The sequence below is a fragment of the Pectinophora gossypiella genome, chromosome 1, assembly GCF_024362695.1.
Source record: "Pectinophora gossypiella chromosome 1, ilPecGoss1.1, whole genome shotgun sequence".
NCBI lineage: Eukaryota > Metazoa > Arthropoda > Insecta > Lepidoptera > Gelechiidae > Pectinophora > Pectinophora gossypiella.
In genome coordinates this window covers 11,093,457-11,118,296 of record NC_065404.1, presented here as the reverse complement: position 1 = coordinate 11,118,296, position 24,840 = coordinate 11,093,457, and the positions used below count along the sequence as shown (strand labels likewise).

The 24,840-nt window shown below is 37.6% G+C and overlaps 1 protein-coding gene and 1 non-coding gene across 4 annotated transcripts in view; one reads left to right on the top strand and one right to left on the bottom strand.

The window, feature by feature from the left end:
• Nucleotides 1-24,840, bottom strand: part of LOC126372232 (protein muscleblind) — a 264,761-nt gene that overhangs the window by 188,400 nt on the left and 51,521 nt on the right. The window lies entirely within an intron of this gene.
• Trnap-agg (transfer RNA proline (anticodon AGG)) lies at nt 3,169-3,240 on the top strand. Its single transcript has one exon. It is a non-coding gene; the product is annotated as a tRNA-Pro (tRNA).

Genomic DNA, 24,840 nt, shown 5'->3' with positions numbered 1-24,840 from the left:
CTTATACTTACGGGATGTTTCTTTTAACTGAACCACACGTAAGTTAGGGCTTGAAAGATTATCGGTAAAACGCTAGGTGTAAACCGAAGTGGTCTACAAGAACGTATTTGCAGTTTCCCTTAAGCTTTGTAACGTTGATTTGCAAGGATTCTCGAAGTGTTAAAGACAATTCCAAAAAAATATTTTTCTTTTGAAGTGCACGTTGTTTCTGTTCTCACGAGAATCATTATAAGTGTACGTGACCTGTTCATTTGGACTTGCCTCGCAGCCGTATTTTCATTTTCATTTTTGAAATCTCAAGAAAGTGAACGCTCAAGGAAAAAGACAAAATGAAAGGCGAGTCTGTGTTTTAATGGGTTAATTAGCCGACGATCCGCCGGTCGGGCTTTAATTAAAATGAAAAATTTTCGTGACTAGACTCATGGAATTAATTGCTCCCTTTCGTGGAACTATTCAGGTGAGAGGAAACCAAACGGAGTGGCCAAATTTACGGATAACACAATCCCTCATAGTCTAAAGTTGACATTCTTATATTAAATTATAGGATTTAGACTGCGTCGTTAATTATAAAGTTCTCAGTTTCGACCCAAAAATACCTTCAGATCATTCGACGGAAAAAAGTTTCGGCCGCAACTTGTGTTTATTTTTGTTTAATGAATCAGTATCATTTAGCTAGCTCATATTACATTGCCTGTTATTAATAAAAAAAACGGACCTTTGTATTCGCTTGACGACCGTGCACTTAGCGTCTTAACGAGTATAATACGAGCTCATAGAATTACAAGCAGGTATAAATCCTGGTGTCTTCAGAGTTATGTTTGCTAACAAATTGCGTTCTTAAACTGTAATAAACTATGTAAATTTGAAAATTTAAATTACAAACTGCGGACGTCAGGGATGGGCTGCAGTGCAGTGTGTTCGTAGGTGGTGGTTAAAAGTAGCGTTTTTAGTGTCGTGTCGTGTCGCATCGCGTCGCGTTGCGAGTGTCGCGATAGCGGCCGTCGGTGGGCGTGAGTTATGGGCCTCGCCTAACGTTAATTGTCGCTGACAAGACTACCAACTATGTACCTATAGCTCCATGCGTCGGTGACGAAAGCTTTAGATAAGGTCTTTTGGTGACGAAACTTAAGCCGCGTTGACTTACGGTTCTTTTCCATTAGCCGCTTAGAGATGAGTCCTCATTTTCGGGCCATTTTTCTTGGGCACTGTCACCAGGAACTGACGCCAGTCCGCAAGTTATTGTTCCTTTTATTTAAAAATATCTGGTCGCGTCTATTTGCGGCGTTCTTCACCCACGGGCCTCTCTTCGGATTATGTTGAAACTGGAACATCTGCTTTGATACGTCAACAACCTGATAAAGGGCTCTTGAACAAAAGCGGTTTTATTTTGAAGACACGTTAGAAATAAATTATAGTAACTCTGCAAGTGTCTATTTGTTGAATATGATGCTAAAATTATGTCTCTTAATAAGTAAAGTTAATGTTTCTTGAGCTAAAATTAGGTTCTTGGTGTGGGGGTAATTACTTTCTTAGTAATCACGTTATTTCTATACTTAATAGGTGTGGTAATATTCATAATAGGAGGGAGGTAACCTAAATAATTATTGAATAATTCATTAAGACTGATATAAATAGAATTATGTATAAAGCACGGTATTCAGTTACATTATTTGTACGACTACCTTCATTCAGGAATCTGTTATTTAGCTCACCTTTCCGGGCCCTAATATTATAATAGACAAACTTTGCTAGGTAGCCACCTAGCGACGTCCTTGATTGATATCGCTCTATCGCAGTCATAACATAACATAACAAATACTTTATTGCACAAACAGGAAAAAACAAAATACAAAACAAAAGAGAAATAGAATTAGTACAATAGGCGGCCTTATTGCTAAGTAGCAATCTCTTCCAGGCAACCTTTAAGTATAGGAGATATTGAATATTATGTAATATAGCGGGACGATTGATATATAGTCGACGATTTCCCTCTTTCAGCGGTTATCACATATATCAATGCTATCGATCCACATGGGTATATTAATTCTTTCAAATATAATCCTCTTAGAGGACGCACTGAGCCGAGATTCGCGCCCAGGGCACCCTCAGGCCTGTTGGCTTAAATTTTGTTCCGGGTGAGAGCCCTCAGTAGTTATGCCATTTGTGGCAAATCAACAATAAGTCAAGTCGAAAAAAAGACGTCCTTGATTGAAGTATTCCTACTCTAGAATAGGTACTTGTACCTATTTAGCCTACTTAGCATTATAATAGTGGTGTTATGTAAATATTGGTTAATACGCCATGACAGTAGATAACTCCGCCTGGTATTTTTAAACCGCTGTGAGAGTAAGATATCTATTTGTATTTTTTATCGTCGGTTTATATATCGCAGTAAGCTCGTTTGCAGTGACGTGTGTAAAGAGGTCGACGTTCCCCGCACGACTGTCGCGCAGGAAACAAATCGTTTTAATATGCACAACACTAAAGTCGCGACAGCAACGAAGCCATGTGACAATTACTGTCGCGAATCCACTTCACTAGTGCTGCTTTGTTTGTTATGCGACTTATCTCTGCGTCGGACCACTGGGTAGACGATAATGGAAAGGATAGATGTATGTAGCGAATATATTTTTAATGTAATTAGATATAGGAATTCCTGTGTATTGCTACAGGAAGGCCGCCTAAGTTTTACATGTACTAAGTAGGTATATGTTTTTGTGCAATAAAGAATTCTTAACTGATTGATTGATTAAATATATGTAGGTATGTGAGTCTGGTTTATAGGTAGGTAAGTCTTATTAATAGATGTAGGTACTTACTTAGTTGTTTACAAAAACTTGTTTTGAGATGGGCTAGTTTTCTTTATACCGAGAACAAATTTTGGAAAGAAAAGTGTAGTTTACGAAGGAGTGCAGCTTTATAACCATCTTCTATTCATCTATTGAGGTTAAAAGTTATAAAACCTTAAATATCTTTAATTCGAATTATACATTCTCTGTAAACGTATTAAAAGTCAGTACATTCTCTTCTCTGCGGTTATGTTAGCTTACAAAAATATGCATGTGTTTACGTATGTTAGCAATGTGTAGGTTTGCAATAAATGTGCCTTTCACTTGTTCGATAACAAGTCACGGCTTTAGAATCCAAATTTCGACCAGGCTGTCAGCCGGCTCGTTGGTCTAGGGGTATGATTTTCGCTTAGGGTGCGAGAGGTCCCGGGTTCAAATCCCGGACGAGCCCAAATCTTTTTGAGATTTTAATTTTATTTTTTGATGTTTTAGACGCGATTTATTTTTATTTTATCATTTTTTCTGAGAGTTCTATTAAGACTAATATAGTTCTTAAAATAGTATATTTGTAGGTACACCTACTTACTAAATATCGATACCTACCTATATCGATTTATCTACCTAAAAAAACCGTAGAGTAATAAAGATTATAGACATTTATATCTTAAAACATTCGTCGGAACGGCTTAAAATGGCGATAAGTAACATCAATTTCACGGCGACCTTTTGACGCGTTGTTTTAAAGGCGATATTATTAGCAGTTTGCAGTGGAGCCCAAAGTTCGGGCCGCAAATAGCCGAGTCCGCAATGTTGTTTTGAAAGCATTAACTAAGTTGAGTGGAGGCCAAAAACGGAAACGTTTTAACGTGAGCCGGGGCCGCATTGTCGCCCGTACATATTACACGCCGAAAAAGTTGACCCGTTATACTTTATGCCTAAAATAAACCGCGTACATTCCGGTCTGAATGAAGCGCTTATGAACCCGTTTAAATGCAAGTTTCGAAAGAAAAATGAGTAAGAAAATAACGTGAGACTCGGGGATCTTTTGTGGAGTTTGTTAAGAGAGAATTTCAAAATAAAATACAGAACTTTTTATTTTTATGACCAAGACGTACCTATAGGTACAGGTTGTCAAGCAGGAATAGTTTCCATGTCGAGATTTAGAAATATAAATTAATACACCTATTTATCTAACACATTTAAAGTGTTATAGTTTGTAATGTCCTTTAATTTACTTACACTGTGTTTTATAACGTGGATACTTATTTCAGACAGTTATACTCATCCGCAGGACGTTTACCACAGTACACTACAAAGTCTATAAAGTGCTAAATGAGTGTTTAATATACCTAAAAGACCCAGTCAAATTGGTCAAATTGTTAATAAATTCGCCTGAAACTTAATACGGTTAGAATCACACAAAAACAACTAACTGCGCCATCCAGATTATTGCATCCAATTTGATTTATTGTTTCGAAACATTTTCAAACGAAACAATATACAAATCACGCCCAATTAATAAAAATATCATCAAAATGGATGCCGTACAAATATTTACGATGAAAACCGCAACTGTTTTAAAATGTGGGCTTCCCGTTCATTTGACGCGGGCAAATAAAGATGTTTTATTGCTTTTCAAGTCCCATTTTTCTATCGGAAACTTCAACGTGGCGGCTATGTGTGGTGCAGCCTGGAACATTGGTTCGATGGCTATCTTGTTTGCTTTTATCCTTATAGAAAATTTCGTGCAGTCCAGTGAATGCATCTACGGGCCTTCCAATATCAGGGGGATTATCCTCTGTAAAACGTTGTAAAATTTTCCCGGGGAAACATTGAAAGTTTACCCTGTTGTCGGGGTATAAAGATTGGATTTGAACGTTGGGGAATTTCGCCTAAATATTGGTAACGGATTGCGGGTATACGCTGAGATAAGAGTGCATGTGCATAGTGATACATTGAATGGATTACCGTGGAAGTTTGCCGGCTATCGCAGAACATACATAATGTGATTGTTTTCAGATTATATTATACTACGCGGAGGAAATGCGGGGAGCGTTCGGATGATACAAAATACGGCTGTACAGCGAACGTTCTTTATTTTGCTACTTGCTTTTCAAATCTTAGCTTTTGAAAAGTTACCTAGTTTGTAAGTATAATAATATTAAGTAACTCCTATATTCACATATAACAAACATTAAGAAAGGCAAAATTGAAGGGAAGAGAGGAAGGGGTAGACCTAGGAGAACATTTATGAAACAAATAAAAGAGAAGGTGCAGTTCGTGTCGTATCAGGAGGTGAAGGTTTTGGCGGGAAGAAGAGAGGAATGGCGATTACTTCACCGACAAGAGCGCAGCTCTTAAGTAAAGAGAGAGAGAGTACTCCTATATTGTATAACAAACGGTGAATCAGGGTAAACACAGAGACATTGTACTCGTATAGTAAGCAAACAGCTAAGTTTCAGCTACTACGCTATACGCTTACGTGATTGTATTTATGTCAAAAAGTCAATACGGGTCAATATTGACGTTAGAGGACAGCGAAATGTACCAAATTCCTGTGTTTGCACGCCCATATTGGAGCTTTGCATGCATGAGCTGGGGCAGGGCATAGTTTCCGCACGTTACGACGCGGTGACGACACGACAATGTAGTCACATTATTATTATGAAAAAGCATCACGGTATGTACCTTCTATCCAATGTGATGAAGATTATAAGCGATAGGTTTGGTAACCTATATTTTTTTATATACCTATTTACCTTAGTTAATTACTTAGGTATGCTACTCTCTTAACCACATAGCGGAAAAAAACTGATCTATTCATCTGCGCTCTGAGTAAGTTCATAAAAGTAGCTATACTCCTAGTTATTTGTTAAATCAGTCTAAATGTTATTTGGTGTAGTGTAATAATGTTGTATAGTGTGTGGTTTTAAATAAATAAATAAAAAATATTTACGTATTTATTAATTTTTAAACGCCGATACTGAAAGCGGTGTGCTCTCGACGCTTTTGTGCAATCATTATACATCAATGCTGTGTGCCTTCTTTGACGTGACTTTATTTCAAGGAATAAATGCCACTGTATACCACCTAAGATTTAAACTGAACGTTATTTACATCACTTCATAGTATAAAACAAAGTCACTTTTTCTGTCCCTATATCCCTATGTACACTTAAATCTTTAAAACTACGCAACGGATTTTGATGCGGTTTTTTAATAGATAGAGTGATTCAAGAGGAAGGTTTATATGTATAATAACATCCATTAAATAGTGGAGAAATACTGTTATTTTGAGGTTTTTAATGTGATGTCGTGTTGAAGCAGCGTGGTGGAGTATGCTCCATACTCCCTCCGGATGATTGAGGGGAGGCCTGTGCCCAGCAGTGGGACGTACATAGTCTGTTTATGTGTGTGTATGTTATGTGTCGTAAATAATTTCATTTTTTCCTCAGCATTGCACCCGAGCGAAGCCGGGGCGGGTCGCTAGTTCAATAATAAAGAAGCTCATGAGGACAAGACTCGGTAAGACCGTCAAACCAAACGTCAAGTATTCATTTCCCTCCGATCGCGTCCGTGTCGTTGGCATTTAGAAACAGCTTCCAACTGACAGCGACGTAATGGATTGTTTGCGTCGTCGCGGATGTCCGCTGCGCCGTCGATCACTGACACGAACCTAATTACATGTAAATAAATACATAGCCGACCACCCGACGGTCACTCGTCACCCGACCGCTACCGACGGCCCGATCAGCTCAGTCAACCCTTCATTCGACGCGCGGACAGACGACTTCACTCATTTACGTTTATGATGTTTTTAAAACTGTCCTGTGTGGTACGGATTCAACACCGCTTTCGTTTCGGTTGATGTTGTCTTCTTCTATCGTGTGGGTTGTGAGGTGGATTACCAACCTCACCAGAATACTCTATCTGGTCTGGAGTATCTATGCTAAGTTACATCGTAGCGTTCTGAGTAATAATTTAGGTATCCACTTGAAACCTGGATATTCTTACCTACATAGTGCCTAGAGCTCAATTTCGTTCCATTTCATTCCAAGAAACTTTTGTCTTTTTCTCTCGTGTGGGTTGAGAGGTGGATCACCAACCTCATCAATTCTGGTGGCAAATGATAACTATAAAAGTAAACCTATCGATATCGCACTTACTTATACCATAAAAAGTAAAAGAATGTGATCCTATAATGTTGGTTAAATACTTATACGCAGCAAAGAATTTCCTACTTTGCTGTTTTCATTCTATGTAGAAATATATTTCCTGTGTTCCTAACAATAAACTGAAATAAAATTTCGAACATGGCAAATATCCGAATTCGAATATCATTTTTTTTTTAAATCTAATTTTACGAATGCTATTTTTGGAACACAACATTCTAGCTGCACACATACCGACACGGTATTCTATACAGACATGCGCATACCCGGCATATTCCGCATGGATATGCCGTATATGCAATGCACACATTATCGGGAGTAGGTGTAGGTAGCTTGGCTACGTATTGTGGTAGGTAGAATAAGATATAGCTCGGTTGTCCCACGGGCGCCGTAAACTGACGGCCGGTGGATTGCAATACCAGCCGCTCATGAATACACCTGTGACACGCAACCGAACGTTTCGGACTACGGAATGAACTATAATTCCTGTGTCACACTCAAATTTGTTGAATAAGGTGTCGCATAGCTAGGGTGCTCCGGATAACTACGTAATTTCCACATGTCACTAAACATACACACCTATGTATGTAGCCAGTGGCCGTCCCTAGTGGTTTTGGCTAGTAGTTACCTACCTACATCCGAGAACAAACACCATATTACCTACCCTCAAAGGGCAAGCCCTGATATTATCTAATCTAAGCCATGTGTACTGAGCGCGTATCAAGCTCAACGTGAAATTGCGTTGAATACATGTTTACTTTCCGCCGTCGAAGACGCTAGACGAACAAAGTTTTCTAATCGCCAGAGCGCGGGAATTCCTCTTATGTTTATTAAATTTCCCGTAAAGAGGGTATAGACAAGAAATGTAAAGCCAGTTTTCACAGAGGACATGCAACAAGGCTCAGCCGCGCGGCACATTGGCTCGACACAAAATATTGTGCAGTCCGGGTAAACGCGCCGCTCTAACTTCCAATACAATATAAATTGCACTTTGAAAATGCCCTGTAACTCAAACCGTATGCACGCGATTCACGGCTTTAGCCCCGAGCGTGTGAGTGTGTTTTGGAGAAGTTCCCAGAAGCGTCGAGTAGTGGCATAATACCGGTAATATGGTGTCGCCTTTCTGTGGCGAGATAAGGGTACGCGACATTGACTATTCAAAGGGTTGCGGTCTTCAAAATTTGTGCTCAATAAGTCCAAAATACCTGCGCTTTACCTTTGAGTCCGCGCTAAATATGCTCACGGTGTAATGTGTCCAGCTAAATGGGACATTAGTGGATTCGCACCACGTAGATAAAATTTAAACAAGGGTTGTTTGATTTTGATGAATGATGCAGCTTTGGGGCCATTAAAGGCTCATTAAAGCATTATTGTTAACAATTTTATCACAAATGCGATTACTTATTGCACAGAATCAAATTATTCATATTGAAACAGTTTTCGTGGAATAAACGTTAAATGTTTTGATAATTAGTAGGTAGGTTCTAATTCATATAATTATTATTATTATCTCTCAATATAATACGAAATAATTATATTGTTGAAATAGGTAAACGACTTTTCATTTATTGTTGCGCTGTCTCTTTCTACATTATTATGGTATCTCGTTTCGTTCCAACATCTTCCATTTTATTTAACATTCTCAGCATATGCATTTGTTTCGACTAAAGTAATTACACTTAGGTATTCGGAGGGTGTCTGCTGAGGTAGTATATTTATTTGCAATTTGTAGGCTATCGTTTCGTACGTACCTTAATGAGGTAATAACAATAAATAAAGACCCAAAAGTTTTCTGAGGCTCACCCTCGGGTACCGCGGACCCTTACAAGAACACCACAACTTGTATAGGCTGGATAAAATATTATGTTTAACATACACACCCTGGCAAGTGGTCCGTATCGAACAGGGTAATAGCATAATCTTCATAATTGATGTTACCTTTGTACACTGCTGTGTATTTCTAGTAAGTGTCAGATAATAAATATAGAAGTATTTTTGCTATCATGCTGAATTCGTAGAATTTACAAGACTGTATATTTTAAAATAAGAATTTACCCAATAGTATTGCTTTATTTTCTGGCTGTCTTTCCTCTCTCTTTTGTTGAAAAAATAAGTATTGTTTTGATTAGTAAAATTAAAATACTTTGAAAGTGACTCGAGTGGCTGCCTCTACGCGCCGAACGAAGGTCACAGATCTAAAGGAAGATTTTGTTTAGTTAGTGGTTAAAGCGTTCGGCTCACGATCTCATGGTCCGAGTTCGAATCCCGATGGGGACATTGCCGAAATCACTTTGTGAGATTGTCATTTGTTTGGTAAGGAGTTTTCAGGCTTGAATCACCTGATTGTCGAAAAAAGTACGGCAATTAGCCGTAAAATGCCTCTACTAACTTGCAACGGGGTGGAGTATGCTCCATACCCCATGTAGTTGATTTAGGGGAGGCCTATGCCCTGCAGGAGGACGTATATAGGCTGTTTATGTATTGTGAGTTTGTATTTCTGTTTTTCTTGTTCAAATCCCACAACGCAGAATTCTTGAGTGACTGCTGTGTGTACTGTTACTTTTTTCTTATTTCTCATAGTAACATGAGTTCTGTTTCGTACGTACACTGCATTTTCGTAGTAACCCTTTAGCATTATATTTTATAAACTTGCAAATATAAAATTAATATGAGGTTTCGTTTTAATACGAGGTAAACAGAAACGAACAAATTTGCATCGTGTCTGAAATTGTTTTGTATATTTGTTTACACTGCATATTTGCTAGTACTGGTACGTATATATGTGTACTACACACATATGTATCTGATGTAAGTTATGGTTTTATTTGTGTAAATGAGATCCATGGAATCATTACGTTCTCTATGTTATTCATAGTCTTTTTGCTTTATGTCTGATCAAATGTCAAAAATATAATATTATTTTCTAGAAGAGGTTATGTAATACTAGATAGATTCTGAATTTGAAATTATTTGCTTCGAATGTTGTTTCTCTATTTCAAGTGATATTTAGTTATTAAATATAGAAATAAAATACAGTATTGTATTGTGTTATCATCATTCCTCTAGCGATATCGTTTTTCACAGGGTCTGCATACCAAAGCTGAAGATTTGAAGTCCAGTTTTTTAAGTGTCTAAGTCTATTATCTCGAATATAAAGTACACAAACAAACATCGTACTTTTATGATTAGCACGGACACTCTTACCAAGTAAATACGCCATCACTCTTATAAAACATAGAGTTTCTATCAGGCTGTCCAAGGTTAGCTGAAAGAAATCCCAATTAGGGATGCTTTATCTAACGATAAATTTAATTTTCTTTGTATTTTAAAGCAATAAAGAGTATTCCAATTGGGGTAGTCAGAGGTACTATCTCATTATGAACTAAGCACCCACACATCATCGAGATTTCTGTGAGACTAACGTGATAGATGGTGAGAAATATCGGCGTCTATAATGAAATGACTGTGTTAGTGAAAACCTATCTTCATTCGTCAAATAAAAATACGCTACGGACTAAAACAATATAAATTAATAAACATAGAGTAAAGTGTTCATGTAAAATCGATGTGTTTAGTCCAGGTGTGTGTAGGTATGTCTCAAGGGAACCGTTACCAGCTTCAGTGGTTCGCCCTCTAACGGAGCGTCTTTGAGTCACCCTCTCTTCCTCTTAAGTTTGTGGTAAGCTACAGAGGGAGTTGGCTACATTTGAAGTTATGGCAACCGTGTAAATAGAGATTACGCGTATTAATAATGTATAGGTATGCCTTAAGGGGACAGATTTCAGGGGATAATATTAATTAAGGCGTATTTACTTTAATGGTTAAGTGGGGTTAGTGAGACGTTTGATTTGTAGGTAAGTATATGGAATTAATGACAAATTGGTTTGGAATTGAAATTGATTTGTGTGAAAATAATGAGTGCTGAAGATATAGAAATTTTTCGAGATGTATCTTAGGACTTTGAAATCTGGCATCGCGCCCTTGTAGCCAGTTATGTTGATCTAAATTTTATCATCATCATCATCAGCCCATTAACTTCCCCGCTGCTGAGGCACGGGCCTTCACTATGGATGGATAGGGAGATCGGGCCTTAAACCATCACGCGGGCCCAGTGCGGATTGATGGTTATTAACGACTGCTAATGCAGCCGGGACCAACGGCTTAACGTACCTTCCGAAGCACGGAGGAGCTCGAGACGAAAACTTTTTTTTTGTGGTCACCCATCCTATGACCGGCCTTTGCGAAAGTTGCTTAACTTCAACAATCGCAGACCGAGCGCATTAACCGCTGCGCCACCGAGCTCCTCATAGGGGTAGTAGATCTAAATTAAATTTAAAATTATTTTTAAATTTAATTTATTTTATTAATTATTAATACTTATATTTTTTTTATGTAAATTTAGATCTACTACCCCTCAAAGTGTCCAATTGTCCGGCGAAGTAGGGAAACAATAAGTCACACGAGCTTCAAGGCAAGAGTGAATAGGCATTTGCTAAGTAAGCGTGATCCACCTTAATTACATCGTCACTTACCATAAGGTGAGATTGTGGTCAAACGCGAGCCCTGAAATCGGCTACAGCTGATTTTAAGGAAACGAATTAATTTGTGATTCATTCACCCATTGATTTTTAATGATAATACATTATGTTAATGACAACATCCATCGTTCCAGTGTTGCGGCGCAAGTCGTGACCACAGCACGCACGCAGGGCTCATTATTGGTTCATTGACAACACTATTGACTGTGTAAATAAGTAATTATTGAAATAAATTAAGTAATTGCCAAAATATACATTCGTAAATGTCTCTTGTACATAGCTGGGGTAGCAAAAGGTATGCTATCTACTTGGCCATGATAGATAAATAGACAGATAAAATACTTTATTGAGAACAATGGACACAAGATACAGAAATAAGGACAACAGATACAGAAAGGGACAACAGACAGCCATGCTTGGTAACGCTATTTGTATTAGATATTTTGAGTATGTTTTTTTGCATTTTATTTGATATTCTTCATCACATCTAACTAACTATTAATATTCTGGAACCTACATTATTAGACATTTTTAATTATTTCATTTTTTTTCATTAATTTTAAACACAGTTATCGTTAATCATTCCCAATACACTGCTATCCCAAACTTGACTTTTCGATATCAGAATTTAATTATTTGAACACCAAACACAATAAAGATGGAGGGTGAATTGGATAGCAAAGCGGCGCAAATTAGGAAAGTGTTTCCGAGAAATTTTGCCACCGGCCAAGTGCCTGCACAAAGGAGTAGGTGAGCGTAGAGTACATAGAGATAGGAGCATATAGACACGGAGGCCGCATGATATAGTGCCGGGCGGTCGGCCGTTCCCCCAGGAACGATAAACCCTTCCCAGCTCTTCCCGTCTACTCTTCTTTATGGGAAGGATAGAATGGCCACCAGGTGAACAGGTAGCTACATTGTGAAAGTATTTTTAGAACATCTTTCGGGTATTTTTCCATTGTTATCAACGGGATATTGGAAGGGATGGTGCTAATGCGACCGTTAGCTTTACAAGTTGAAGTTGTAACTTTTTATAGTGCGGGAGAAAGTTTTGAATAAACGTTCGCTTTAAGTAAGTAAATAAAATGTTATTGCGGGCCCTTTACAAGGGATAGTTGGGGTCGTTCGGTGAAGTATTCAATAGAAAAAGGAGGTTTTGTTATTACATCTTGAAGTACTTCCTAAGGCCCTGTCCGCAACTCAGTACTTAGATCACTGCATATTCTACCACGATTCTTTACCTCGATAGTGTTATAGTTACTTACCTGAAACATAAAAATAACGTCAAACAAAACGTCGCAATAGACAAAAAGATAGAAGATCAGAGTTTTTATTCAAACAGCTTAGTGCATAAGTGCTATAAGCTAGGTCGGTCACAGAAAAAGTCAGGCGTCCATTTGTTATTTCCATTCGGAGCAGGTTTATCGCATGTTGTAGTACGTTCCCCGTTTGATATCTTCCTAGCTTTATTTGCAAATCGCGTGCCGACCCTATATACACATTTACACTTGTAATACTTGTTGAATTACCTTTTGTTGGACCAGAATTTCATTTTAAACGAACATTTTTTACTAGATTTCTTTGTTGGGGAAATTTGAAACATGTTTTTATAGACTGTGATTAATGTTTAATTAGAGAACTTGTTTGTTTTAATTTGATATATTTATTTTAGATATTTTAATAATAATGTTTTCCTGATACAAATATCAAATATAATTTACTTTAACAATACGAGAAAAAATTCAAAGTACTTACTTAGGTAAATAAATAAAAGTCGCGATACGGTACCTATTTCGTTTTAAAAAGCTTTAGGTACAGTTCAAACAGACTCAAAAATAGAGTTGAATATATTTTAGAGCGGGACCTCGGGTAAACAGAGGATTTGTTTAAAAAACCGGGACGGTACGAGTACGTGGTAGGAGTTGATTGGCGGAATGCAGTGGGTGCATCCGCATGAAGCATGAATTAGTAATGATCGTGGAGAGAGGTGCATTTTGCGGGCACCGCAGTGAGCTGTCCCCTATGCCGCTACTTTTACTGCTAGGGTTGGGACGCGGTACCGAATATTAATGAAAATACGGTAGGTACGAGTTGTCTTGTAAATTACTGTGTTTGGGTAATTTATAAGATTATTTTGTCCAGAGAAACATAATAAGTAGGTACTTTAACTACCTGTTTAATAAAGTGTTTTGTTTATTGTCTGCTAGCCATTTTGAAAAATAACATATTTTTTGAGTAAACCCTGCGGTACCTTGTTCTAAAGAAAAAATATTCACTAATCTATTTAGGTTAGTAATTTATTATAGTAAATAGTTTTTTCGTAATCTATTTATTTAGATTGGTAATTATTTAAGTACATAAATATTGTTTTCCTTACAATAAAACTTGGTCTTGGTCTTGGGTTTTTCTTTGGTCTTTTTTTCTTCGTTTTTATAATAAGACAAAAATAAGTGTGGTATCACACACATACCTACTAATTCGCTAGCTGCTGCTTAATGCAAGTCGTCGGAAAGCTGCTAGTAACTTAATCTAAACTAACTATTTTTTGCCGAGGTATTCTTGCAGCTTCTTTTCCCTGGCTAATACAGGTTGTGAGAAGCAGCAGTAGTTTTGCGGATAAGACGTTCCTTATGTAAAAAATGGCCATTCAAAGTATAACTATGTTACTTACTGAATAAAGATATTTCTGAATTTGAATATTACGGATAACGATTTTTACCGAAACCTTTATTGTATAAAATGAAAAGAGTAACGTCCCTACTAAGCATACAGAAGTATGTATGGCAGCTATTATTTTTTGTACACCACTAGCATAAGGTTTGAGACTTATGAGATTAGGGATCTAGTAGCTCTAAAGCCGTAGGATTTGCAAGCTCAGGTGAAACATGTGGAATATACGACCAGTCAGATTATGTTTTGTATTCAGGTAACATCTAAAAAGTAAAGAAAATGATCATAAATATACCGAAACCTTTATTGAAGTAAGTACTTAGTCAGACGGTGGTCGTTTGTCGGTGGCAAATAGGCGTTAGTTTATGTACGTATGTGTATATATGTATTTAGAAGATACTTTTAAGGCATATAGTAACATAATATACGAGGAGCTCGGTGGCGCAGCGGTAAATGCGCTCGGTCTGCGATTGTTGAAGTTAAGCAACTTTCGCAAAGGCCGTTCAAAGGATGGGTGACCATAAAAAAAAAGTTTTCATCTCGAGCTCCTCCGTGCTTCGGAAGGCACGTGAAGCCGTTGGTCCCGGCTGCATTAGCAGTCGTTAATAACCATCAATCCGCACTGGGCCCGCGTGATGGTTTAAGACCCGTTCTCCCTATCCATCCATAGGGAAGGCCCGTGCCCCAGCAGTGAGGACGTTAATGGGCTGACGATGATGATGAGTAACATAATATAACATAGCATAACGCGTTTATCCCAGTTTATTGCGTTTAGGCAGAGGTGTATAGTACCTACACGATGTTAGTGACATCGTAACGAAAACTTTGAGAGCACCCTCAGGCCTGTTGTCTTAAATTTTGCACCGGGTGAGAGCCCTCAGCTCTCCCTATTTGTCCGGTTAAGTAGTCAATGCCATCTGCGATAAATCTACAATAAGTCACGTAATAAAAAATAGGTGTCACTAACACCCTGTATGAACATTGTTCATACTTACGTAATTCTTTATTTTTTTTTTTAATAAATTTATGCAATCCCTGTCATTGTATCATCCCGCAATTAAATATACGTAATATCAATACTTCCTGCCTTTGATAGCCTGGCAATAGTGCCAATAGTGTTGTAATATTTCTTGTGTATATTTTAAAATGTTTCGTGTATGTGTGTATTTGATTTGAACTTTCTACTTAGTATTACCGAGTGGAAGCACGATCAATTATACATATTTAAATGGTGTGCTCACATGCCCGCTATTTGCGAGGATCTTTTCCAACAAGATTGGCTATATTAGCCACATGCAAGCACTTGAACGTCGGAGTTGAAGCAGTCGCCGTAGCCGAAATCAGTTGGATCATATCATTATAATCATTACCGTGTACAAAAGACACAAAAAAATTCGCATACGCTCACACACGCCCCGCATAATGTGTGATCAGACCACCATAGGCATATTTTGATGTACGCCATTTTACAACCACGGTGATCGCAACGACCAATTTGCATGGTAATTAGGAGTTTGCTCTGTTTTAACACAAATTACCTTTTATCGAAAAGCTGGTTATTTTCTGAAAGCAAATACAGGCTGTGTACGGTTATTGCAATATTGGGTGTATGCCGTGGTTACAACGACTATTTTGTCGTTATGATCTGATCTATACATATAGGTATCTGAGCTATGTACAGGGTGTTAGTGACATCGTAACGAAAACTTTGAGGGACGATTCAGACCATAATTCTGAGTTGATATCAAGTGGAATTTTCCGTTTCTGAATTATGCCCTAAAATTTTCTCGCAAAATTTTCTTGCAATTAAAATTTTCATGAATTTTCCGACTGGAAATTCCACTCAATTATCAACTCAGTAGGTATAGATTTGACTGTAATTTATAAATACTAAAAAAAAAACATAAATTTTGCGACGGAAAATTCCACTTGATAATAACTCAGAATGGTCCATGGGATGGGATGATCCACATCCCCTGAGTATTCGTTACAATGTCACTAACACCGTGTGTATAACCGTAAAAGTTTTCAAATGAAAAATCATAGCCAATAATGTTATTCGGCGTGTATGTAACCGCACCATTAAATACTTGTGCTACCCTGTGATTTCGTTTGCGCTAAAATGATTACCTAAGCTTCAGTAACCAAATTAGTTGCTCCCTTAATTGTATAAGTTATGTACGCCGTAATTGTCATATATATTAGTCATAATACCGTAACCTTATATGTAAAATGTTTTAATATATGTGATGTGGTTGTACTTTATAAATAAATAAATAAATAAATAAATAGTTGTATTCGGTTAGTTAGTGGCGACTAACTAAAACATTTTCCGCTAATTTAATTATTCGAGTGCATTATCTATATCACTATTATTGTAACATTTGGATGAGCAATTATGATTTGATTAGGCTTTATGTTACGCCAATTAGGGCTGAATGTAATAGCGAGGTGCTTTGTGTAGCAACGGCCTCGATGGTCCAGTGGTAGAGCGTTAGGCTCACGATCCGGAGGTCCCGGGTTCGAAACCCGGTGGGGAAATATCACAAAAAATACTTTGTGATCCCTAGTTTGTATAGGACATTACAGGCTGATCATCTGATTGTCCGAAAGTAAGATTATCCGTGCTTCTTTACTAAATATAATCAACTCACAACCCACACGAGAGTAGATGTGTAGCATTTGAGTTACAATTATGTGTTATTTTTGTAGTGTGATTTCATTACCACAGAATTTAATAAAATTTTAGAGATTTCACTATGTAGGTATTAGTTTTCATTAACACTGTGTAGGCTCGACCATTATAGCGTCGTGCCGACTAGGAGTTGAAGTGGTCGCCATGGCCGAAATCGGTCGGAGATCATCATCATCATGATGGCGGTACGGCCCACCTATCACGTTGGTGTAACAGACAGCTGTGTAAGGCGTGGGTTTATCTCGTTCTCTGACAACCCCAATTGGAATAAAGTCTTGAGGATATAATATTATGCCAGCCGGTGAATATATCCTACTGGATATAGAGTATCATACTCGAACTTGTAATTCATTCTGTTCATTTAATATTCGCCTCTTTCTCACGCGTGACTAAGGTCACTCTCTTATCTTTATACAAAGTCATTATTGTAAGTACATCCACCTTTTGCGGGCATTTACTGTATAATGAACAAAGCAGTCACAGTAAGTATCTGCAATCTCGAGGGCTGCAAGTGGCTCGGATCCCCTGAAGGCGGATGTCAACATTTGCTCATGAGATTTAGCCCGCGGCCGTCGGAAATGACATGCCTGCCTTTATTCTGCACTCTTTACAAATCTGCCGCGGCTCGCATACGAAATTCTAAGTTTACGGTAGTTGTAGAGGTGCGATATTAATTTGTTTATTTGTGTGTAGTTTTGCTTTTAATATTTATCACTCATTTGACATGCGTTAATCGGTCCCTTTTAATATTCCCCATTTGAAATGTAGAATTAATTTTAATCATAATCATAATTTTAATTGTATTCATTAATTGGATATGGTAACCTGGTATAAATTAATTATGAAATTAAATTACTTTTAAATAAACAGATAATTTGTTGACGAACTTATAAATTACTATATTGTTGAACAATAATTATCCTTTTAATATACTTTTAAATTGATTGGATTAATTAAAAATAAGGTAATCTTTAATGAATGCTACCAAATTAAAAGCCCTTTTTTGAAGTCGGTTTAATATGACTACAGTACCATCCGATTTCCATAAACAGGGTAACCATGATTCTAAGTTTTCGTCGTAAAATTCAGATTTTTTTAGTATTTTTTAATTATATTCAATTCTATACATTTGCAAAAGAAAAATCTACTTGATATTAAGTCAAAATACTAAGTTGAATCATTCCCCTTAGTATTAGTCACGATGCCACTTACACTCCGTACAAGTACGTACAGGTAGCCATACAAGTACGTATGGGTGTTATTGACACGGTAACGAATATAGGAGCATGATTCTGAGTAGGTATTAAATGGAATTTCCTGTAGGAAATTTCTTAAAAATATTAGTATTTTCTTTATTTATTTACACTTCCATACTTTTGCGACGAAATACTCCACTTTATATGGACTCAGAAGTATGGTCTGAATCATCCCAAAGTTTTCGTTACGATATCAATAACACTCTGTATTATATGACGTCAGAAAATGCGATGCACATTTTTGCAAATCCCCAATGCGAAAGACGAAAGTGGCCGTCACAAGCGAGTGCAGAAATCACGACAGCAAACATTGACTTTAGACTTTTACTACTTTTACTCTTTTACTCACTTAGCCTAACTCCCAACTGCGCTGCAAATCACTCCAGTCGAAACGGAGGGAACTTTTAAATTCTAAATTCACTCCGAATGATTTAAAACGTCTGATATGAATAGCGGAAAGTATGAACTATGGGGTATTGATTGATTGTGCGTTCTTTTGTTGAGTTTGAGGTGGAGAGTAGAGAGGAAGTTTGTTGTTCTGAAGGCATTTGAAGGGTAGTTATGCTACTCAACTGGTGTGGATGTTTTTAGCGCCTTTGGATTTAGTTTTAGGTACGCTTTGGAAAGGAATGTAAAACTGTCAAACATATTACACCAGTACAAATTAAAGTCAATAAGTCGCCAATTGTGCTTTCATCTTTCTTGTGTAAGTATGTTTTAAAATGTTTCATGTGTATGTATGAAATAAAGATTGTTATTTGACCAGTAAGAGTGCGTTTTTAACTGAGAGTTGTGTACATTTTTAAGGCAAAGCATTCATCTACAAAAGATATTTTACTTACTAATCAATATTTTTCTTTTGTTGAGCGCATAGGAATGCGCTCAATAAAGTATAAGATTACGTTGTTGACTGAATAGAGACAAACATTGATCTTATTCGCTAAGAACTGCATCAGATAGCGTCCACTCTGGTAATAGACAGGGGATTTTACAATCACAATCCATCGCTTTCAAAGCTGCGACTCAGCGATCGTCGATGAAGATTGCAGCCCACTCGGAACTACCTGCCCTCTGAGAAACGACGTGCATTTAATCTTTTCAGACGTTCTCAAATATCCGCTCATTAACTTGTGTACCCACTTCAGACATCGTCGATTTGTTACTTTAAATCGCGCCGATAGAATGAAAGAGCGCCCAGATTTGAGAAAAGAGGTACCCATTTTCAACACCGTTATTCACCCTCGAGGCACTACGTTAAGTGTGGAGGGCCGAAGATATTTTCTCATAAAGCGTTCACTCAACTTGGCATAAATACTGGGGCTAATTAATCAACTTTGATAAACTCGAGTAAATGTTGAACGTTAATCAACGAGATTAAAATTAATCTTTGTAGTTCGAAGCAACTTTTACCTGTGTTAAGTATCAGAAAGCGATTGTTTTAAACGGCAACTTGTCTGTCGATACTTGAAACTTGAGTTGTAAATAAACGAAAAAAAAATGTTTTCGGAAAAGATAATGTATGGCACAAACGCTTTCATTCTTACGAGTTAATCATGCTTATTTACTTAATCCACAACAGATTAACAAAGCATTATATTCTACCAATCGAAATAATCTCCTATTGTATCGTTCCCGGGCGGCCGTTGTGTACAACAAAACAATAAATATTTGAATATTTTATCACCGAATTCTGATAAAGGGATGTAAATGTCTAGCTCGTTCAATTTGCATCGAACAGATTAACGTCATAATCGGGCCGATTCAATCAGCGATCGCAGAACTCTGGACAGGCGGGACTTTGGAGGGGGTACATTCTCGACGCTTCTAATAACTTGAGATAAAATGCTAATTTTGTGTTCATTCGATTTAGGCGGAGACGATAGGCCGTCTTAAGATTAAGGCTGGATTTCCAACTTCAAGTACTTCCTTTTAGAAAATTTATCACTTATGCTGCCATCTTTTATGATTTTGCTACTATTATGAATTTCCGTAAAAGATTTAGATTGTTGTTCTGTAATTAAAATATTATTTTGAAAAATATTTCAATTTTCCTCTTATTGTGTGGGTTGTGAATACCAGCCTCATCAACCGGGTTATGATTGAGCCACCAAAGGCCCCTGACATGGCTCATGCAACGATTACTCACATACATCTGTAAATAGTAACCGGGACCAACGGTTTAACGTGCCTTCCGAAGCACGGATCCTCTTACTTTCGGACAGTCAGGTGATCCGCCTGTAATGTCCAAACTAGGGATCACAAAGTGATTTTTGTGATGTTTCCCCACCGGGATTCGAACCTGGGGCCTCCGGATCGTGGGTCCAACGCTCAACCACTGAACCACAGAGGCCGTTTCAATGTTCGCGACTGTACCTCAATTGGGGTAGTCAGAGGTACATCCATCGCAAGATGATCTAAGTACTCACACCTCAGCGAGCTTTCTGTCAACCAAGTTATGTTGGTGTCGAGTTTCAATTTAATTATTTTCAAGTGAACCTTGTTGTTAATAAAGTTAAAATATACCGAGTAATGAACTGACTAACGACCTCCGTGGTCCAGTGGTTGAGCGTTGGGCTCACGATCCGGAGGTCCCGGGTTCGATTCCCGGTGGGGACATATTATCACAAAAATTACTTTGTGGTCCCTAGTTTGGTTAGGACATTACAGGCTGATCACCTGATTGTCCGAAAGTAAGACGATCCGTACTTCGGAAGGCACGTTAAGCCGTTGGTCCCGGTTATTACTTACTGATGTAAGTACGTAGTCGTTATATGAGTCATGTCAGGGGCCTTTGGCGGCTCAATAGTAACCCTGACACCAGGGTTGATGGGGTTGGTAATTCACCTCACAATCCACACGATAGAAGAAGAAGAATGAACTGACTATACAAATATTATGATTATACCTATATAGGTACGTTTTAGTGTCAATACAGTCAGTCAGTTTAGTCGTTATATGAGCCATGTCATGGGGCCTTTGGCGGCTCAATAATAACTTTGTCACCAGGGTTGGTGAGGTTGGTAATCCACCTCACAACCTACACGATAAAATAAAAGTGTCAATAATGAATAACTACATAAATGCCTACATTTGTAGCATGAAAACGTGTGTCTTTTAGTACGATTTGTGTTATTGTTATGTCTGACGATCAACTTTCTATTGTGAAACTATGTATCCGCTTTCATAATATAAAGTTGCTTAATTAATCGTATTTATTGAATATGATGTGTAAGGTTGATATTTATAAACAATTAACCTAGTTTGGAAATGTTTGTTTCCTGGTACTTTATTCATACAATACAATACACTTTATTATACCAAAATAAAAAAATAATTACAAAAAGACTCTTAACTAAGTAAATGGCAAATGGCGGCCTTATCGCATTGCTTATTCATGTGTTATGTCTGATTGTTGAAATTTAGTTCTGTGCAATAAAGTACTTATATATTGTTTTAAGTTTACGCGGTTATTATCATAATTAAAACACATAATAACGGGTTCTTACCGCGTTTAAAGCAGGGATATAGACTCCTGATATTCCACCAGTCATCCCGTGTTCATGGCACTTGCAACAGTGTCAAAATATCGGGAGTCTCATATCCATGCTTTAAACGCGGTAAGAACCCGTTATTATGTGTTTTAATTAAAGTACTTATATTTGATTTGATTTGATTAACTGTACTCATATATTATCAAACATAGCAAAAATATCAAATATAGCTACTACCTTGTCAAACGGTTTTACTTAACTCAATATCGATTTCGAATGTTAGTGTCTGTTATACGTTTAAAGGTTCTGGTTATCTTCTAAATATTATATAAAAGGAGAAACTGACTGACTGACATATCAACGCACAGCCTAAACGGCTAAACGTAGGCACTTGAAATTTGGAAGGGACGTAGCTTAGGTACCGTAGAGGTGCACTAAGAAAGGAATTCTCGAAATTCCCACGGGAACGGGAATTAGCGGGAAAATCCTTTTGTATGAAAAATCTAAACCGCTTAAGTTAGACGCTTGAAATTTTGCATGCAGGTACCTTAGTAAACTTAAAGCTTAGTTACAACAGGATATTGCAAAATTCCCACGGGAACGGGAGTTAGCGGGAAAAAACATTTGTATGAAAAAATTTAAACCGCCTAATAAGATACACGCCACGCGGACGAAGTCGCGGGCAAAAGCTAGTCTAACATACGAGGCAATAGATTAACAGCCGTGTATTATATGTGCTACATATTGGAATGTACAGGGTGTTACTGACATCGTAACGAATACTCACACGATGTCACTTTATTATCATGATTCTGAGTTAATACCAAGTGGAATTTTGAATTCTATACTTTTGCAAAGAAAAAATCTACTTGATATTAACCCAGAATAATGAGTTCAATCATCCCTCTCAGTATTCTTTACGATGTCACTTACAACCGTTACAAGTATACGTACATACAGCCATACAAGTAGATATGGGTGTTAGTGACACCGTAACAAATACTGAGGGGGACGATTCAGACCATAATTCTGAGTTGATATAAAGTGGATAAATTTATGATAATTATAGTGTCTTTTTAATTATTTTCAGTTCCATATTTTGTCGACGGAAAAGTCCCCTTGATATCAACTCAGAATTATGGTCTAAAAAAAGTAAAAGTCAAAGTTTTTGTTACGATGTCACTGACACTCTGTATAAATACTAAATCTATTAAGAAACTAGCGGCACCCTATAGGATGATGGCCGCTTTACGTTTGTCTAACTAATAACTACGTTAAAATGATAAATAGCTGTACTTCATTATGATCATCAAGTTTCGTATTCATTTATAACTATATTGACGGAAGTAATCGCTGTAAGTACTTTATTATGGCAAAAACGCCATCATAGCGCATCGCTAGTCTAAGTTCAAATTTTTTCGACCTCATCTATTTTGAACCTGGTGCTTCAAATATCGTACATTATACTCAAAACAGTTTTCAAAATACTGACCCCGATACCGACCCCGCCGGCGTGGTCGACGACTTCCCTCAATCAGCGCTTATCGCTATCGACCCACTAGGGTCGATTAATTCTTTCAAATATTTTTCCTCTCAGACGACGCCCTGAGCCGAGGCTCAAGCCTGTTGTCTTAAACGTTGTACCGGGTGAGAGCCTTCAGCGCTCCCCATTTGTCCGGCCAAGTAGTTAATGCCATCTGCGGCAAATCTACAATAAGTCACGTCAAAACAAAAGTTTTCATTCAAAATATAACATTTCAAATAAGTTCCTATTCCATAGACTCCTGTACCATTCATTCTTTGATTCCAATCCGGCCTAGCAATCCGTTCTAAGTAAGCACCTCCCATATTGATTCAACGTCGAGTGTTTTCGGAACTAAGATAGGAAGAAACGTGCCTTACCGTGCCACTGCCGGACCAAACTGTGGACCTTTATATTTTACAGTTTAACCCAGCACTATTGTACCACGGGGAACCGTATTCACGTTTCGTTTGACTTACAGCTACAAACTTGCGCTAGCTACCGAAATTTGTTCTGTAAAAAAAAGGATTTATTCTGGGCGTCGGATTTTCTTTCGCTGCATTGTGTTCGAACATCGAGCTACTGTATTATGGCGTATAGGGTATTTTTTAAATAAGTACTTTGAATCTCTTTTCTACCGTGTGGGTATTGGTCAGCAAAAATTTAGTTTCGATCGCCATCGACTCGCAAAGAAGAAGAAGACCGTGTGGGTTGTGAGGTGCATTACCAACCCCATCAACCCTAACACTCTTCTCTACTCCTACTAATACTCTTAGTACTTTGAAAGATAATCTATTTCTAATTGTATCATTTAAAAAGATTTATTTAATTTTTAAAAGTTCGAATTCAGCTTTGAGGTGAAATAAAAGATTGTGAGGAAACCCACATTCCCGGGTTTCGGAGATATGTGACCTAATCTGTATTGGGCTGATTTTCCCTTCGTGGGAAGGCTAGATAGGGAGTCGCTCTGTAAAAGATAGGACCTGTCAAATCTTCAGGTTAGGTTAGCGGACCCTGTGAAAAACGGGATAACGGACGTCGTTTAATAATTAAAAATGGGGGTGGGGTGGGAGTGACCCTAGGTCTTACCTGGTCCAACGCCTGTCAGTGGCTGTGCAACGGGGCAATGCCGCTAGTGTAATGGGTTCGTTTGGACCAGGTTAGATTCAGAACATTTAAACGTCTAGTCGGAAGTGACGAGGTTACGTATGTTTCTTATTATGCGACAAATTGTATTATTATAATAAAATTGTGACCTTATTATTATTAAAAATCGACTACTGAGTTACTTAAACTTTAATATGAAATATCCGTATCGCTGATGAATAACCTGTCTTCATAAGGATTGTTATATCTTACAAGTAAAACTTCAATACCAACGTGCGTGTCTGTTTGTTAGTACTAAAATCCTACACTCCTGCGTGAAAGCCGTAATCACATTCCACAAAAAAGAAATATAAGCAGAACCGCTCACCCGTGTTCCGCTTTTAATCTGAATTCAAATTCTTCCTGCGAAATATATTTCAATACTCTTGCTGAAATCAAAAAAGAGTTTAGAGCTGACAGTTCCATCTTACTAGCCACTGTAATATGAACAGTCAGTAAATCACTCGTCTAGAAAAAGTTAAAAAAAACGAGCGCACGTTTTTAGAACTTCCTTTTTAAAAAGAATGTTCACAGAATTATAACTAGATTAATGTTTGGTGAC